Genomic DNA, 12,085 nt, shown 5'->3' on the forward strand with positions numbered 1-12,085 from the left:
GTCATTTTGGTGAAGGGAATCACCTCAAAAGAAGGGGAAAACATCGAGATAAATTAGATTCCATCCTAAATACTAAAACACATCTTAATAGCTAAAATATCCTGTCAGAAGGGTTTATATTATAGATACTTTAAAAATGCATATAAAACCCATTAATAAATCATCATACAAATTCATCCCCTTTTTTAGACAGAGGAAGGAAAGCCCCTGTATGGAGATAAAACACACACATAGGGGAAAAAGGGGCGGGAAAAATCAGAATCGGATCAAAGCAAGAAACAAAAAGAAAAAGAGTAAAAGAAAAATGAGAAAACCTTTGAATAGTCATAAAAGCAACGGTCCAGAGGACCATAGTGTCAAGATTTTTAACCTGAGTTCACATATCCTGTTGAGTGAGGAACGGACCCTACTTGAAAAGGGATTAAAGTTCTCCCCCTCAACAAAGATAGACCAATTTAACACCTTCATTGACATTCAAAAGTTTATAAGGAAATTAACCTTGAAAAAATTCTTCAAACTAAAATCTGATGAGCAGTTGGTGAGTGAAACTGAAGGGAATCTCCCATTTAGACCAAAATCTAATTTTTTTCCTTCACACCTTAAGGGATGTTTTCTAGAGTCTTTCAGTGCATTGGTACTCGGTGATCTGGAAAAACTAGAATCGGAGAAAGTTAGGTATAACCTAACCTTTAAAGAACGGCGGGCTCTTGATACTCTGTCAAAAGATAGGAGTTTAATCATCAAGCCGGCCGATAAAGGCGGAGCAGTAGTCTTGATGGACAGAGTTAAATATGAAACAGGTTATCCGACAGTTGAGTGATGGAACGACATATAAAAAAATTAGGGGGGACCCCACTAAAAAAAATGGGTATACAATTACGGACCCTGGTAGAAGTCTATAATAAAAAGGATACCATCTCAGAAACAGAATCCAAGTTTCTCCTAATAGAGAACCCCATCATACCAACTATTTACATTTTACCAAAAATGCACAAAAGCACTTTGAACCCACCAGGACGACCCTTAGTTTTAACGAATAGATCCCATTTGAAAGACACAGGAGATGTGTTAAATTTATTACCAGCTATAGAGTGGAAGGAGGACTTTTTCTTAGTGACATCCGATGTTAGTTCATTATACACAATCATAGAACATAAACAAGGAATAGAATCTGTAACGAAGAAATTGAGACAGTCCAATTTGGATCCTAATCTAACGGAATTTTTAGTGGAAGGTATTAATTTAATTTTAATGAATAACTATTTTGTTTTTAAGGAGGATTTTTACCTACAGAAAAGGGGTACCGCCATGGGCACTAGGTTCGCCCCGAGTTATGCAAACATCTTTATGGGGGAATGGGAGGATATCTCCATTTGGAATAACCCCTTCGGGGCGAACCTAGTGTCCTGGCGAAGATATTTCGATGATATATTTTTTATTTGGAGAGGTGGGAAGGAGGAACTTGATAATTTTTGTTCTTTTCTAAACAATAATGATCGGAATATAGTCCTAACTTTTGATATAAGTCAGAAATGTGTGAACTTTTTAGATTTAACAATTTATGTAGAGGAAGGTTCATTAAAAACAAAAAATTATATAAAGCCCACCGACTCCAGATCCTTCATCTCCAGGGATAGCTGCCATCATGACAGATGGTTAGAATCCATACCGTCAGGACAGCTCAGACGATTAAGGAAAAACTGTTCGGAAAAGGAAGTTTTTCAGATGCAGGCTGGAGAAATGGTAAAATGCTTTGACAAATGTGGGTATGATAAAGACAAGACTGAAAAGGCTCTCCAAGAAATTTCAGAATTGGACAGAGACACCATTCTAAACAAACCCCCCTGGTTTGTTTAGAATGGTGTCTCTGTCCAAAGAGAAAACAAGAAGAGAAATTCAAATGGGCTTTCATTACGAATTTTTCTTCACAGCACACCAAGGTCCAACGGATCTTTAGGAAGCACTGGCAAGTGTTAAAGAAGGATCCAGTAATAGGGGATGATTTACCTCTAAACCCACTGTGTATATTTAGACGGGCCCCTAATCTTAAAACCAAATTAGTAAGAAGCATGTGTCCTGTATCCCCGAAAGGCCCTAAGGTTTTATCCACTGGCTTTTATAGATGTGGGCTGTGCACGGCATGTAAGAAAGTGAAGAATACATTTGGTATGAAAATAATAGAGGTTATGATCAATAATAAAAAGGTCAAAATAACGGATCTGATCACCTGTCATACTTCGAATGTAGTTTACTGTATAGAGTGCACGTGTGGGAAATTTTATATTGGACGCACTGGTAGACCCCTAAAAGTGAGATTAGGGGAACATTTAAGGAATATCACTAAAGGTATAGAAACACATGCCCTTTCCTCACATTTTAAAAGCATCCATAATTGTGATATAGCCCACATCAGGAATTTTTATGGTCTTAAGCATATTTAGGGTGATAGCAGGGGAAATGATTTGGGGTCCAAACTGGCCAGAAGTGAAATGACTATGATCTATAATCATGGCACCCTTGTCCCCAAAGGACTTAATAAGGACTTCGAATTGAAATGGTTTTTATAAAAAATTATTCCAAGACCATATAAAACATTGTTTTAAGATTGTTACCTTTATTTTTATTAATAATAAAAAAATTATTTTTATCATTAAAAATTTTTTTATTAATGGGTTTTATATGCATTTTTAAAGTATCTATAATATAAACCCTTCTGACAGGATATTTTAGCTATTAAGATGCGTTTTAGTATTTAGGATGGAATCTAATTTATCTCAATGTTTTCCCCTTCTTTTGAGGTGATTCCCTTCACCAAAATGACTTTACCGTGGACTGTTAATAAATCTATTATGGTTCAGAAAGGTGGACTTCTCAATAGAGAGAGGGGATTGATGGACAACGCACTTCCGGCGGGACGCTTGAAGCCGCATACCCGTAACTTCCGGGTGTAGTGGATTGCGGAGGATGTGGATGACGCACTTCCGGTCGCGGGCCAAATGACGAACTTCCGGTCGCGGCTACGGTGACAACTTCCGGCAGGCGGGATTTATCGGTTGGAGGGGACAGACTCTCCCCCTTGGCGGGAACATGTGGCTTATCGGGAAATGTGGACTGGATTAAGATTGGAGCAAGTTGTTAGTATTGGAATGGGGATTTTAGATGATAGCAGTTCCGTGTCTGGAAATAATTTTCCAAGGGGTAAACCTAAGATGGGTATATATAGATTAGAAAGTCAGTTCCTCCTCATGCCTTGATGAAGACACTGCTTGTGTCGAAACGCGTCGGTAGGAGGACTTGTCTGTTGTGAGGGAGACGGTTGGGACATCACCTGTAGAGCTGAACGGCTGGTTCCGGGGACGCCCGAGTCTGACCATCTTTAAAAACTTGCTGGTATTGTCTACTTTGTAGACCACTTCATATGGTGAGAGGCCACCCTTATCCCTGTCTTGTATATGTTCAGCACAGTGAATAAAAGATATTGCACCATTGGAGGTTTTCTATCTTTCTTTTTTGGGTAATACTTGTGGAGAGGAAGACCAGAGCCATTCAGAACCCATACTGGTGGAACTTCAGCTCCCCCCAAAAAGCCAGATTGTCTACTCTTAAAAAAGTAGACTCATTTATAGGTACAAGGCTTACTAAAAGATTTTCACCTGACTTAGTCTTGTATATGTATGATGCACTATGAATGTTTATTTTATGTTTTCTTTGAGCGCCTCTGGATTCTAATGGCATTCTTTTGACCACAACGATTTCTGGAGTGTGGGGTGACACTTCTTTGTCCATTTCCTGAAATCAGAGGCAGCCATCATTGGCGCACGGTATCCTATCATTATTGTTTGTTTATAGGGGCAGACGTGTAGTTGAACTTGGATGGCTGGATAGGGTTCCTAGACATGCAAGATACCCTTGGAGCATGCGCCCGAAGGCGTGACCAGAATAACAGAGGATTGTGTAAAAGGCAAGTCTTTTATTAAGCATGCAGGTAAAGCAATCACAGCGGCAGATGGTAGTAGACTCAAATATCAGCAATCGGTTAACCCCCAATGGAAGCACACAGATAGGTATCACACAGTCAATAATAGTCCTCAATGCACAGAAGTCAGATAAATGCTTTTGGTAACATTAGGCATCAATATGGCGGCAATCATGGAAGATGCGTTGTGTCACGGCTGAGTTAGATTGTGCACCCAGACTAGTACTGGACACTGGGTCTGGTCTTGAGAGCTGTGGACAGAACTGGGTTGGCCTAAGAATTGTTCTGCTCATTCAGGCGTGGCAGTCAGGCAGTATGAACTGTGATGGTAGGTGACCGGCTATAGGTACTGGAACACTGATGGTAGGAGCCAACAGTGCAATGGTTAGCCGGGTATCACCTACAGAGAGAGAGTCACGTGAGAACTGGTGAGTAATGGAATGCTGGGAGGACTAGCAACGAAGGAGAGGCTTGAGTCACAGGCTGGAACCAATGTGGTAGCTGTGAAGAGGTTGAAGTCTATGACAATGACTGTAGACGAGAAATGAGGACATCAGCAATAACTTAGAAGAAGCTGAGGGCATCAGCAACAATGGTAGATGAGTCTGTGGAGAAAGCTCTGGGTATCAACAAGACTTGAAAATGAAGCCGAGGATATCGGCAAATGACTGTGGAGGAAGCTGAGGACATCAGCAATACTTGAAGACGTAGCTGAGAATATCAGCAATACTTGTACACGAAGCAAAGGATGTCAGCAATACTTGTAAACGAAGCCGAGGATGTTGGCAATGCTTGTAGTCGAAAGTTGGGGATGTCAGTAATACTTGTACACGAAGCTGAGGATGTCGGCAATGGCTGTAGAGGAAGCTGAGGACATCAGCAATACTTGAAGACAAAGCTGAGGATGTCATCAATGCGGGTTTCCAGATGCTGGGCAGTTGAGGAAGCGAAATGGGGATTTCCGTATGCTGTGCAGTGCAGTGCCAGCACTGCTGGTTTCCCAGTAGCTGTGATGCAGTGGTTCTGCACAACAGGTACTGCAGTGTTGTAGACAGCAGTGGCAGGTTTTCCAGATACTATGGTGCGTTACCTTGCGCAGCGGTGAACTGGAAGTTGACAAGAACCAGCAAAGTCTCTAATGCCGCTAGGGATATTGGGTAGTCCCTCTGGGTCACTGGAGGACTTCCAGTGAGTCTGGAGATGCCAGGATGTAGTGGCAGCGATGGCCCTTTAAATCATCCAGGGAGTCAGGGAAGTGCGGGGGATGGTAACTTGCACTGTGTCTATTACCAGCATGAGATTCTGGAGCTCACTCCAGGATGAGAGCTGGAACTTATACCCAGTGCTTGCAGCTGAGTGGATGAGCGGCTCACATAACGCGGAGAGACCCCGGGTTGGCTCCTGGGAAATCAGCTGACTGGAGACTGTCATGACACTGCCCATGGAGGGGAGCAGCGGGAATTCCGGTGTGCTGCGGCCTGGCACAACGGCCACCAGCAGGGAGACGCTAGAGCACAATCATGGATGCCGCGGCGAGCGGCAGGACACAGCGGGAACGTGCTTGAACGAGGAATCGCGCCCAGGTTTGCGATGGAGGTAGCCCATACATGCAGACAGCTAACAACTGATACGGATGTAATGAGCAGATACTGACCAGAGAGAGATTATACTGGTGGTGCAGAGTTGATGGTGAATTACCGATGATGCTGAACCAATGGTAATACACAGATGACGAGGAATCGATGATGGCACACATATAGTGGAAGGAATCGATGATGGCACACCAATGGTCACAGGAGTCGATGATGGCACACCTATGGTCACAGGAGTCGATGATGGCACACCGATGGTCACAGGAGTCGATGATGGCACACCGATGGAGTCAGGCAGCACCGCTGGATGGAAATTGGTGCAGGTCTCTTTAAGTGGATGGAATCACAGGAGCTGGTAACCTGGAACTGCAGAGCAGAGACCGACCACAGACAGCAGAGACATCCAACACTGGGTTAGACAACCATAGCACTGACATACAGGAAGTGCTTTCTCAGGAAACTTATACCCACTGGGAAGTGGTGATTGGCTGAGCAATCAGCTAGGAAGCAGATTATAGAGGATTGGCTGTAGAGACTCATGTGATCTGACCAAACATGGCTGGACACATGTTTGGATATTGGAGGGAAAGTGTTTGGAAACAGCATGCTTGTGGCCTACAGTAATGGCAGCGGAGGCCGCGGGTGTCAGGAATCGACTTACCACAGCTGCATCTGTCAGTCGGTGCGGTCTCCGTCCGGGGTCCCTACGTCTCGCAGTCTCTTGTCTCCCTGTCGCCGGATGCCATCCTGGGCCTGGGGACGCTCCTGTTGTAAGCGGGCGTGCATGCACGCCGTGTCCCCGCCGGGCCGTGGCATGGGCGCCGCCATGACAGTTTTCCTCAGACTGCCGCATCAGCCAATCCGGAGCTTGGCCGCACCTCCTCGTTTCACGTCCAGCCAATGCCTGCAGACCGGGGGGTATATCAGGAGCAGCAGGGTGAGTCAGTCCTTGTCCTGGACTTCGTGTCACTCCTATGACCTGTGTGTCTGGCTCCGTTCTCCAGCGTACCTGTTCTGCCTTCCAGTTTTGAACCTGATCTTCCGTGGAACCACAAGCACCAGCAACCCTGGTACCTCTGGTCAGGCTTCACACCTTTACCAGCTACAGTGTGCTCCAGCCTCTGCAGTAGAGACTTCCCTCCAGGTGCATCTCGTTATCTACACCTGTTCATCAGCCTGCAAGCTGCCAGTGTTATCTCCAACTGCACTGTGAACCTTAACGCTAGTCTCCTGCAACTGCTACCAGCCTTGCCATTTCCACCATCATCTCTGCTGGCTCCACAACCCAAGAACTATCGGTTCCCATACCGACACATCGATCCCCTGATCGATTCAACCCATTATATAAACTTTGCCATAGACTCTCAGCTTCCACGTTGCTCATTCTCATCTGCATCGTTACTGTTATTATTTCTGCTGCCATATTGTTTCAGCTTATTGTTTAACAAAACCACTTTGCGCACATGCGCAGGACTCCAATCCGGCCTCCTCACTTACTCCACATTACTACCACTGAGCCACTAGCGCCCCCTCCGGGAACACAAACTAAACAGAACCTGACAGTAAGTCCAGGACAAATGGACTCGGATGGTGGTCAGAGTGTGGGGTCAGGGGCCTTACAAAATCTGGTCTCCCGCTTGGATGGTCAAGAGGCTGCGCAGCAGCAGATGTTCCAGTTCCTGCAAGGAATGTCCTCCCGGCTCGATACACTACAACAATCTCTGCCTAGTGCTCTCATTCCTTCAGTTCCAGTTACCCTCGCTCCTGCAAGTTCAGCGGGTTCTCCTTCACCAGCTGCATCAACTCCAGTGTCACGCTTGCACCTGCCCGTGCCTAGCAAATATGATGGCAGTCCTAAGTTATGTCGCAGGTTTCTTAATCAATGTGAAATCCAGTTTGAGCTGTTATCACACAATTTTCCCACGCCAAGATCCAAGGTTGCTTATATCATATCACTGCTCTCTGGGTCAGCCTTGAGTTGGGTGTCTCCTCTGTGGGAGCGTACTGATCCCCTTATGAATGACTACACTGAATTTGTGTCAACCTTTAGACGCATCTTTGATGAACCAGGTCGTGCAACATCAGCTTCTGCAGATCTTATCCAACTCCGTCAAGGTACTCGTAGCATGGGTCAATACGTCATCCAGTTCCAGACGTTGGTTGCAGAGATTCAATGGAATAACCAAGCGCTGGTAGCAGCCTTCTGGCATGGACTCTCTGACCGAATTAAAGATGAATTAGCCACCCGTGACATTCCTGAGCAATTATCAGATTTAATTTCTTTATGTATCAAGTTGGACTCTCGCATTCGCGAACGCAACAGTGAGCGTGCTCGTAGTGAGCCCCGCAAGCCGAGAATGGTACATCCGACACAATTTCAGCCTCCACCTTCTGACGAGCCTATGCAAATTAATAGGTCCCGCTTAACCCCTGAGGAGCGGTCAAGAAGACTTCGAGAGAGACTGTCTTTATTGTGCGGCTATAGGTCACCAAATCAATTCTTGTACAGCGCGTTCGGGAAACGCCAGATCCTGACTTGTAAAGGAGGAGTCAAGTTGGGATCTTCTAGACAAGCTCCTTCAAATCAAGACCTTATCCTTCCTGTGACTTTAGAGACTAGGGCGGGACTTCAGTCTGTATCCGCGTTAGTGGACTGTGGAGCGGCCGGAAACTTTATTACCCAAGCTGCAGTTGATAAGTTCCGTCTGCCTATCTGCGAACTCATATATCCAGCCTATATCACTGCAGTGGATGGTAGCCGAATTTCCAAGGGTTCCATCTCTCATCAAACCAAGCCAGTTGTTCTGGGAGTCGGGTTCCTGCATTCGGAATTAATTGAGTTTCTAGTCATCCCTCAGGCAACCCAGGAGATCATTTTGGGTATGCCCTGGCTCCAGCTACATAATCCGCAGATTGACTGGTCCACGTTACAACTGACTTCTTGGGGTTCACACTGCCATCAGTCCTGCCTAGCCCGAGTTCGTCCTGTGAGGTCTTCAGAAGTTAAAATTCAGTCAAGTCTTCCTGTGGCCTACCAAGATTTCTCTGACGTCTTCAGCGAAAAGGCCACCGATGTTCTACCGCCCCATAGAGAGTGGGATTGCCCCATCGATCTCATTCCCGGCAAAAAGCCACCTAGAGGGCGTACTTATCCGTTATCCGTACCTGAAACCGAGGCAATGAGTGAGTACATCAGGGAGAATTTACAGAAAGGATTCATCCGCCCTTCGTCATCACCCGCTGGAGCGGGTTTTTTCTTTGTTAAAAAGAAAGATGGAGGATTACGTCCATGCATCGATTACCGGGGGCTCAACGATATTACCATCAAGAACAGCTATCCACTACCTCTCATCACTGAATTATTTGATAGAGTCAAGGGAGCCCGCATTTTCACCAAGTTAGATCTCCGCGGTGCCTACAATCTCATCAGGATCCGAAGTGGTGATGAATGGAAAACTGCCTTTAATACTCGGGATGGTCATTATGAGTACCTAGTAATGCCATTCGGGTTGAGCAATGCCCCAGCAGTGTTCCAGCACTTTGTTAACGAAATCTTCCGTGATGTCCTGTATAAATATCTCGTAGTCTACCTGGATGATATCCTTATCTTCTCTCAAGATCTCTCCTCACATCGCCTACAAGTTCGTGAGGTCCTCCGACGTCTTCGTGAGAACAGTCTCTACGGCAAGTTGTCTAAATGTACCTTAGAAGTTTCTTCCATACCCTTCCTAGGGTATATAATTTCTGGATCGGATCTCCAGATGGACCCGACAAAGTTAGAAGCTATTTCTAATTGGTCTATTCCGAGTACTCTCAAGTCCATTCAGCGATTCCGGGGATTCGCTAATTATTATAGGAAGTTCATCAGAGGATTCTCAACTCTCATTGCTCCTATTACCAGCCTAACTCGAAAGGGGGCAGATCATTCCAACTGGTCAGAAGATGCCTTGGCTGCGTTTCAAAAAATCAAGCAGGCTTTCATGTCCGCCCCAGTTCTGTCGCAACCAGATGTTAACAAGCCATTCGAGTTGGAGGTAGATGCTTCTACAGTGGGAGTTGGAGCTGTTGGGAAGATTCATCCTTGTGGGTTCTTCTCTCGCAAGTTCCTTCCTGCGGAAGCTAATTATTCCATCGGTGACCAAGAATTACTGGCGATCAAGCTGGCTCTTGAGGAGTGGAGGTATCTCCTGGAAGGGGCAAAGTTTCCATTTAACATCTACACAGATCACAAGAACTTGCTCTACTGAAAGGCAGCCCAGTGTCTCAATCCTCGCCAGTCCCGGTGGGCTATGTTCTTCTCTCGTTTCAACTTCAAGCTTCATTTCCGCCCAGGTTCTCAGAATACCAAAGCTGATGCTCTGTCCCGATCTATGGAATCCGAAGAGGAGACGTCCGATCCAGTTCCGCATTCCATTCTGAATCCAGTTGTGTTTGCCTCGTCTCAAGTTACTCCTGTTCCGCCTCCTGGCAAGATTTTTGTTTCTCCTGAGCTTCGTTCCAAGTAGCTGTCTTGGGCTCATCAGTCTAAGTTCACTGGGCATCCTGGTGTCCTAAAGACTTTCAAGTTCCTGTCTGAAACCTACTGGTGGCCGAAAATGAAGGTCGACATCAAGGACTTCGTGGCGTCCTGCCCCAAGTGTGCTCAACACAAGACTCCCCGTCAGTCTCCGGCAGGTCAGTTACAGCCGTTATCAGTACCCAGCCGTCCCTGGTCACACCTGTCCATGGACTTTCTCTCTGATCTTCCTTCCTCTCAAGGATTCAATACCATCTGGGTAGTTGTCGACAGGTTTACCAAAATGGCCCATTTTGTTCCACTCCAAGGTCTTCCTTCTGCTCCGAAACTTGCTCAAGTCTTCCTACGGGAAATTTTTCGTTTACATGGACTGCCTACTGAAATTATATCTGACCGTGGAGTTCAGTTCGTGGCAAGATTTTGGAGAGCCCTTTGTTCTGCCCTGCAAGTCAACCTTAAGTTTTCGTCAGCCTACCACCCTCAGACGAATGGACAGACGGAAAGGGTGAATCAGGAATTGGAGACCTTCTTAAGACTTTATGTTTCATCTTCCCAAGATGACTGGGTAGACCTGCTTCCGTGGGCTGAATTCGCTCACAACTTTCGCTATCATACTGCCACGGAAACCACTCCGTTCTTTGCTGTATATGGACAACATCCTCGTGTCCCAGATTTCCAAGACCTTCCTCACATCGATGTTCCTGCAGCCACTTCTGTTCTAAGTCAGTTTTCATCAACTTGGAGGAAAATTCATGCTTCCCTTAAAAAGGCTTCAAGTCGATACAAGTTCTTTGCCGACCGCAAAAGACGTGCAGTTACCAGCCTAAAACCCAATGATAAGGTTTGGCTTTCCACTCGGAACCTTCGTCTCAGAGTGCCGTCGATTAAGTTTGCACCACGCTTCATTGGTCCTTTTCCCATTGACAAAGTCATCAGTCCAGTGGCCTACAAGCTCAAATTGCCTCCTTCTTTACGAATACCTAATGCCTTTCATGTCTCTCTCCTCAGACCTTTGATCCTGAATCGTTTCCAAAGAGCTCTTCCAGTTGGTCCCAAAATACGAACCCAGCGGGGGATTGAGTTCGAAATAGAGAAGATTCTGGATTCCCGTTGCCGGTACGGTCGTCTGCAATATCTCATCGACTGGTCCGGTTATGGTCCTAAGGAGAGGAGTTGGGTAAACGCTACAGATGTCCATGCTCCAAGGTTGGTCCATGTTTTCCACAGAACTCATCCTTCCAAGCCACGTGAGTGTTCGGTGCCCACCCGTAAAGGAGGGGGTACTGTCAGGAATCGACTTACCACAGCTGCATCTGTCCGTCGGTGCGGTCTCCGTCCGGGGTCCCTACGTCTCGCTGTCTCTGGTCTCCCTGTCGCCGGATGCCATCCTGGGCCTGGGGATGCTCCTGTTGTCAGCGGGCGTGCATGCACGCCGCGTCCCCGCCGGGTGCCGCCATGACAGTTTTCCTCAGACTGCCGCATAAGCCAGTCCGGAGCTTGGCCGCACCTCCTAGTTTCACGTCCAGCCAATGCCTGCAGACCGGGGGGGGTATATCAGGAGCAGCAGGGTGAGTCAGTCCTTGTCCTGGACTTCGTGTCACTCCTATGACCTGTGTGTCTGGCTCCGTTCTCCAATTCCCCTGCGTACCTGTTCTGCCTTCCAGTTTTGAACCGGATCTTCCGTGGAACCACAAGCACCAGCAACCCTGGTACCTCTGGTCAGGCTTCACACCTTTACCAGCTACAGTGTGCTCCAGCCTCTGCAGTAGAGACTTCCCTCCAGGTGCATCTCGTTATCTACACCTGTTCATCAGCCTGCAAGCTGCCAGTGTTATCTCCAACTGCACTGTGAACCTTAACGCTAATCTCCTGCAACTGCTACCAGCCTTGCCATTTCCACCATCATCTCTGCTGGCTCCACAACCCAAGAACTATCGGTTCCCATACCGACACATCGATCCCCTGATCGATTCAACCCATTATACAAACTTTGCCATAGAC

General features: G+C 46.5%; 1 long non-coding RNA gene across 2 annotated transcripts in view; it reads right to left on the reverse strand.

Annotated features, from left to right (window-relative positions):
* The window catches only part of LOC134932447 (uncharacterized), a 147,223-nt gene that overhangs the window by 117,170 nt on the left and 17,968 nt on the right, over positions 1–12,085 (reverse strand). The gene's annotated exons all lie outside the window — the stretch shown is intronic.

This window comes from Pseudophryne corroboree, chromosome 6 (assembly GCF_028390025.1).
Source record: "Pseudophryne corroboree isolate aPseCor3 chromosome 6, aPseCor3.hap2, whole genome shotgun sequence".
NCBI classification, from domain to species: Eukaryota; Metazoa; Chordata; class Amphibia; order Anura; family Myobatrachidae; genus Pseudophryne; species Pseudophryne corroboree.